Source organism: Schistocerca nitens, chromosome 4, assembly GCF_023898315.1.
Source record: "Schistocerca nitens isolate TAMUIC-IGC-003100 chromosome 4, iqSchNite1.1, whole genome shotgun sequence".
Taxonomy (NCBI): Eukaryota; Metazoa; Arthropoda; class Insecta; order Orthoptera; family Acrididae; genus Schistocerca; species Schistocerca nitens.
Genome location: NC_064617.1, coordinates 246,408,155 through 246,415,913, shown reverse-complemented (window position 1 = coordinate 246,415,913; position 7,759 = coordinate 246,408,155). Strand labels below are relative to the sequence as shown.

Genomic DNA, 7,759 nt, shown 5'->3' with positions numbered 1-7,759 from the left:
CAGAGAAGCACTCATCAGGCCACAAGTGGCCCATCGGAACCATCCGACCGCCGTGTCATCCTCAGTTGAGGATGCGGATAGGAGGGGCGTGTGGTCAGCACACCGCTCTCCCGCTCGTTACGATGGTTTTCTTTGACCGGAGCCGCTACTATTCGGTCGAGTAGCTCCTCGGTTGGAATCACGAGGCTGAGTGCACCCCGAAAAATGGCAACAGCACATGGCGGCCCGGATGGTCACCCATCCAAGTGGCGACCACACCCGACAGCGCTGAACTTCGGTGATCTGACGGGAACCGGTGTAGCCACTGCGGCAAGGCCGTTGCCATGCATTACAGAGAAGATCATCTTCAAATGTGGTACTTACTTGTAGCAAGGAGCAATAAATTGCTTAAGGCTGTTGTAAAACAACACAGTGAGTAGACGAAAACCTGCGTTTAAATCATTTATCAAACCTTTGCGATGGTGTCTCATATTCAACAGTGCGCTTAAATATAAATGCAAATACTATTATTAATCAAAGTTATCCATAAACGTGCTAAACCATCAGTCCTTCACAACGCAACTACAGTGTCACAACTGTTCGTTCGCCGATGTTGACACCAATCGGAAAAACACCACAGCCAACACGAAGTGGTCCGAATGGTGCCGACTTGTAAGGATCATTATTTGAAGGTCGGTTGCCAGCTTATTATGCGCTTACTATAGCTAGTCTATTGTGGGGTCATAACATACCAATTTATGTATGTTTCTAATTAACCCTCTATGGACAGAATTAATGAGCAATAAATACAAAAAGTCCTAAATGCTATATTTGTCACAATGAACATATACTGAAAAAATTACATTAAGTCATGTTTATATGATATATATTGTATCGTTACGCATTTCTTACGCTAGACATTTAAGGATCTACATCTACGTGATTACTCTACTGTTCACAATAAAGTGCCTGGCAGAGAGTTCCAGCTGTCTCTCTACCGTTCCATTCTCGAAAGGCGCAAGGGAAAAACGAGCTCTTAAATTTTTCTGTGCAAGCCCTGATTTCTCTTATTTTATCGTGATGATCATTTCTCCCCATGTAGGTGGGTGCCAACAGAATATTTTCGCAATCGGGGGAGAAAACTGGTGATTGAAATTTCATGAGAACATCCCGTCGCAACGAAAAACGCCTTTGTTTTAATGATTGCCACTCCAATTCACGTATCATGACTGTGGTGCTATCTCCCCCAGTTCGCGATAATACTGCAAAACGAGCTGCCCTTCTTCGAACTTTTTCGATGTCATCCGTCAGTCCCACCTGATGCGGATCCCACACCGCACAGCAATACTCCAGAATATGGTGGACAAGCGTGGTGTAAGCAGTCTCTTTAGTAGACCTGTTGCACCTTCTAAGTGTTCTGCCAGTGAATTGTAGTCTTTGGTTTGCTCTACCTACAATATTACTTATGTGATCGTTCCAATTTGTAAGCGTAATCCCTAAGTATTTATTTCAATTTACAGCCTTCAGATTTGTGTGACTTGTCACGTAATCGAAATTTAGCGAATTTCTTTTAGTACTCACGTTAACAACTTCACACTTTTCTTTATTCAGGGTCAATTGCCGCTTTTAGCACCATATATATACCTTATCTAAATCATTTTGCAATTCGTTTTGGTCACCTGATGACTTTACAAGACGGTAAATGACAGCGTCATCTGCAAACAATCTAAAACGTCATTAATATATAGGCTGTTTGAAAAAGAATTCCCTAGTTTTAAGTATAAATTTAATGGGGAAATTAATGAAAAATTACATCAATGAGTACGTGTAATGAAAGCGAATTCGTAGACGTCAACGTGGAATCCATTTGTTGCCCTGCACACGTCGAGGCGATATTCCACTTCTCGCCACATGTTTACCAACAATTCAGATGTAACTGTCCCAACCGCCGCGACGATTTTCTCTCGTAAATGATTGATCTTTCTGATCTTTTCACTGTACACGACATTTTTTATGTGGTGCAGTGATCTGCTCAGTTCTGAGCGCGTTCAAATAGTAATAGGCTTAAAATTAGTGGAGGAAGAGAGATGACAAATTAGCAAAGTCTTGTGGGTTAAAACGAGTTTGACGACCCTTATCAATTCAATTTCACAAGTACTGGAGTGTGTGAGATCCCTTTACCGATCACGTAAATCGTGACGCCTTTCAAATCAACTTAATAAACACATAAGTGTCTGAGTTCAATTTGTAACTGCCAGAGGCTGTTTCCTTTTGCGTACATAGAATAATCCACATTGCCTGAAACACTTGAAGGACGGCAGCGAACTTTCCATTGACTTCGCGACAGGAGTAGAAGGCACACTATAACAGGAAGAGCAATAATCGAATGTCGCCTACTAGTAGATTTAGCTGACCGTAGTTACAGATCTGTGTGTACTTGTTGCCCGCCTGTTCCTTGCTCCTTGAATACAGCGAAACCTGAAATACCATTATTTTCAGTTTGCTTAACTGTTGGTGTTGAAGCACAGTAGAAACATTAGCAATACCCTAATAAAATGACGGTAAATGTGGAATGGAAAATTAATCTAGTTTGTGAAGGAATATTTTAGAGGTATCCAGTAATGGTTAGTACCCTACTTAAAATGTAATTGGTAATTTAGGAATTCTGAGTTCTAATAGGCTCCTTACTAGCGGAAATTTAAACCCTTATATGACAGGTAGGAAAACGGTCTATCGTAACAGCTAACATCTGGAAGGGAAGTTTTTGTTAAATCAACTGTTATATTTGACAGGAATGTATTTAACTGCGGAGACAAATTGTCTCCTCTGACTAAATGTGAGATACAGGTGAAACTGGGGGATCAAGAACATAAAATAAGCTAGAAACTGGCGAACTTTGATTCTATGTTTTGGACTGGTTCTAAACATCAGACACTTTTTAGCTACTATCACCGAAAGTCGATGCGACACAGTGGCACAAAACACCATAATTGTTAATCTAGAATTACTGTATTTGCTATTATTGTATTAGCAGACGTTTGTTGTTCTACTACAACATCCACTTGTGTGATACATTACATTCGGCCTAATCTTACCTTTGGTTCCTGAATCATTGTTTTTATAGCCAACATTAGTTAAATGTTTGGCTGTATAATTTTTATACCATAAATTATCTTCTTGTCAGCGTTCTCCGTATGTTTCTGTCCTCACCGATTGCTGATAACCTCGCGTCTTATCACTCCACCAAATTTTTGACATCTTTTTGTAGAATCACATCTGAAAGACTTCAATTTCCTCCTTTTTCGATTTTCCTTCAGTCCAAGATTCATTTTCAAACAATTCTGTGTTCCAAAGGTATTCTCAGAAATTTCTTCGTCAAAATAAGAACGTTGTTTGATACTAGTAGGCTTCTTTTAGCCAAGAATGTCTTTGCCTGCTTTTTATGACGTCCTTGCATCGTCCGTCATGTGACATATTGCTTCGAAGGTATCTTCTGTTCGTCTATTTCGAGGTCCTCAATCTTGAAGTTATGTGTCAATTTCTTCTATTCCTCAGTACTTCCGCCTTTCTACGGTTTACTCAACTCAATAGCGTGTGCTCATTACACTTTTGATTCCACATGCCCTATAGATACACAGTATGTATCTTTAATGCTGCAGTCTCCATTGCCCTCTGCATCCTCATGCTGCTGACCATTGCTAATTCTCCGCCTTTTAAAGGCAATTTTCCCGCACAGTGACAAGATGGTACCCAAAACTCTAACCGCTCTCTTTGAAAAGGCCGCTGACATAACGAAAGAGTCCTTACACCGGAAATCTTCGGTCTCCATTTTTTTACGATTTTTATTCAAAAAATTTTAAGCAGTGGCTGGGACCCGGCACATTTTGATTACTAGCCAAAGACGCTACCCCTACACCACGGTCATCTATTCAATAAATATTGATCATGTAACAAACAAAGATACTTGAAAATTCAGATTTGTCACACATCGAACACTGCCCACCTCCAGAAGGCCTACTTGTGAATGAGCGGGGTTCCATTTCCCTTCAGCCCAATAAAAACCACTTTAGGCAAATGCAAGGATTTTTTCTTTGTAAAGGATTCGACCGATTTTCCTCTCCACCCCTGTCCGATCCAACAAGGGGAGGCCTCGATGTTCGAATGATGGATTTACCTCAAACTTTGTACACTTCTAGCACTCCATTAGGATAACATACCGTGTACGTAGTAAGGCATACTACTTAGGTGATTTCGAGAAAACCGAAAGAAAAAGTTATGTGTCCTTGATGTACCAGTGCGTTTCCACCCTGGGCACGAGATGGTGGCGGTCATGTGGTTAGCGTTCAAGCTCCGTAATCCTTTTTTTAGTTTGCATTTCTTCAACACTAAGCATAGAATTTCATGCATATTACATCTGAATACTAGTATGATGAAAAGACAAGTGCATTTGCATGAACTTTTATTGAATATCCAATGTTATTTAGTTGATTACTAATTTTTACTCTCACAACAAATATTTATAACTAACGATAACTAAACGACCAGACGCATAGAGTTCTCCTGAAAATGTATGCTTGTCGTGATTTCCGAAATCCCTTATGCCTGCAATCGGGTAAGGCACCGAGAACTACTTTGCACCTGGACGCTTCTGTCTGCAGACACGGATTTCAAGAAGGAGGAGCAGGCTTGGAAAGCACTAGTCCAATGTCGATAAACAAACGTGTAAATAACTTTATTCAATAATACAGCTAGTTACAATAAGTCAGAATATGAGGGTAATGCACGGTTAATCATCGAATGTGCTTTCGACAGTACAAGTTGCACGATGATATTTTCCACACAGACAAGGAAAACATAAATTACAACGGCATGTATACATCGAATGAATGCAATTATCCCACATGCAGAAGCAGTCTTTAGAGTTCCTAAGGAAAGATAAACCTCGTCGACATTTTGAATTTTTTCTTCATCCGATAATCTGCAAGCCACGCATAAAGCAACTTTTCGTAAATATCGGTGCCGGAAATTGTCGGTTCAGTATTTCTATTTTAATAGCTTCTCCCGAGAAACAATTTCTCGTTCGTTGTCGACTAAATTTGAACACGTCAAAAGACGTTTGATGAAGTTTTCAACTTCCCTATAGAAATAAAAGCCGCATAATATTCGTTGTAATAATAAAAATTAGTAAACAGAGAAATAACATTGGATATTGAATTTTCGATTTCTGGAAATCGCCCTAGTAGCACGCCTTACTGCTTGCACATTATCTTGTGCTAATGGACTATTAGAACTGCACAAAGTTTGAAGTAAATCCGTGGCCCGAATGTCGCGGCCTCCCCTTGGAAGTCGACGGGACGACCAATACTTATTTGCATTCTGTCCTTCTTACCTCCCTTCAAATCCCTTTCAAATTGTCTCGCAAAGTGAGGAATCGCATATTGTTGGTAGTTTTTAGAAATTCGGGTGGTGATATTACGCTCGAGGCACGACACGACCCTACAACACACCTAAGTTCATCACATTCACTTACACGAGACCTCTAGAGCTGAAGACATTTGACACGCTAGTCACTTACACGTCACCAAGCAGAAAAAGGACTTCTAATTATCAGTCTGTCAAGCCCAAGGGTAAATAAATTCACCGAATAGTGAAGATATGTAAAGTGGTTTTAAAGAAAGAGGATATTTAATTACAGTAGTCTTTCCACGATAGTTACTTACATCCTAAATCATTTACTGTCAGCGATGCCATAATATATCACCTGCACATTGACTCCTAAAAGCTTCCGTTTCTTCGATGCTCCATTCCCGCAATGTTCTGCCTTTTCGTCATAAGCTGATAACCGCTCTTCTATTTTCACAACTTAATCAGCTCTCTGGCTGCATCTGTGTTAGAAAAAAACTGCAGTTATGTAAGCTAATTGCTTCTGAAACAGTGCACTTACGCGAGCACTGCTTCCGCTGCACGAAACGTTATGAAACGGATGTCTGTAATTGCGAGCAGCTGCTCCGCAACTGGCCTCAGAGCATAAGGCATTTCCCCTTTCGTGACGAGAAAAGAGCAACAGGATGCGCGGCCAACAGCTCGCTATCAGCGGACGTCTGCTACTTTACTTGGGCCATCCCTCTGAGGAGAAAAATTGATTCCTTGGAAGATAACGTAATTATATTATTTCTGCAGCCCATTTCGATGATGGGATATCGTAATTGCAAAGAAAGTCGTAACTTATTAACATAGCCGCTAAGCTACTATTTGGCCTTAGAAATGATCTATCATTTGGCAAGGCAACAACTCGCAACAAACAATAGAAGGTGTGGATAACAAAATAGTGGCTTTCCGTCATTACATTTGATACAATAAGACTTGCCTGTGTACCGCAGTGGTACACCGCTGTCTAAATTACAGCATTATGAGGAAAGTCAGATCTCATGCAATTCTCTTGTGTATGTGATACGAGCTAGTAACTGGTTGTACACAGTTATGCAACGGGAAAGGCACTTGCCTTTGATTGGGACACTGTATTATGGGACTTTTGTTCAGGGTTCCATATTTGGGTTACTCCAACATACATCACTGGAGTACCAGTAAGTGTACCAGAAAGTTCCAAAGCTGTTTTATTTGCCGATGATCAAATTCAATTCAGCAACCATAAACACGTATTGAAAGCAATAATATCTACTGTAACGTGTAAGTTATTCAATGTAAAGACTGACTGAGCAGGTAAAACTACTATGTTACTTGATTTGCAAACTCCAGAGTGAAACTGAACGTACTGAGGCTGTTTCCTCTTTACTTATTCTGATCATTACTAAACTGACAATATTTTAGTGCAACGCAATCTGACTTTCAATAATCCCTAAAAAAGAATAGCCCTGACTAACCTATACCCTTCATGAATCACCTACAAAAATCTTCGTTACTCGAACTACAGCAATACAGCGAGCGCCAATATTGCCGGCTAAACAAAAGATTCCACCTGCTGAAGGCACTAACTACTGATAGGCATATAGTTTACAAATAAAAGATTTTGATAGAGAACAAACAATGTATTTACCTTAATAGTGTTCGAAAGTCATTATATATATATATATATATATATATATATATATATATATATATATATACGTCCAGATCGTCCGCTCATATAAACATCTCAGAACTCCGCCATCTCTCTCCCCACATCCATCACTCCTGGCGGCTCAACTCCGACTGCCCAACGCTACGCGCTGTTCACATCCAACTGCCCAACACTACACTGGCGAATAACTTCCAACAACAACTCCAACCAGCCACAGACTGCACATAGCGCAGTCAGCGATTTTAATACAGAGCGCTACGTGGCATTACCAACATAAAAACGTAAACAGCCTACTTACAAATGTGATGACTCTCAGTTGCATAAAATTTATTGCAAGTAGTTACCCATTAATAATTCTATAAGCTGCAACACTTTGCTCTCTCACAGGTGTAAGACTTACGATGTTGATGAATTCGTGTTACTGAAAATATAAGAGGAGCGTTCAGTAAAAAATGCAACACATTTTTTCTCGGCCAGTTTCGGTTGAAAAAATGCGGAATTTGCTGTGGGACTTCGTGGAATATTCCCGTTTCATGAAGGTCAAACAGGTGTCACCGCTATACATAGAATTGAAAATGGCGTTTGTAACGGAAGTGCGTTGCAAGCATAGAGCTGTCTTTGAGTTCCTTTTGGCGGAAAATCTGAGCACCGCAGATATTTATAGGCACTTCAAAATGTCTACGGAGACCTGCCAGTGAACGA

At 40.3% G+C, this 7,759-nt stretch overlaps 1 pseudogene; it reads right to left on the bottom strand.

Annotated features, from left to right (window-relative positions):
* Positions 1-205: 205 nt before the first annotated feature.
* Positions 206-323, bottom strand: LOC126253813 (5S ribosomal RNA; annotated as a pseudogene).
* Positions 324-7,759: the final 7,436 nt, after the last annotated feature.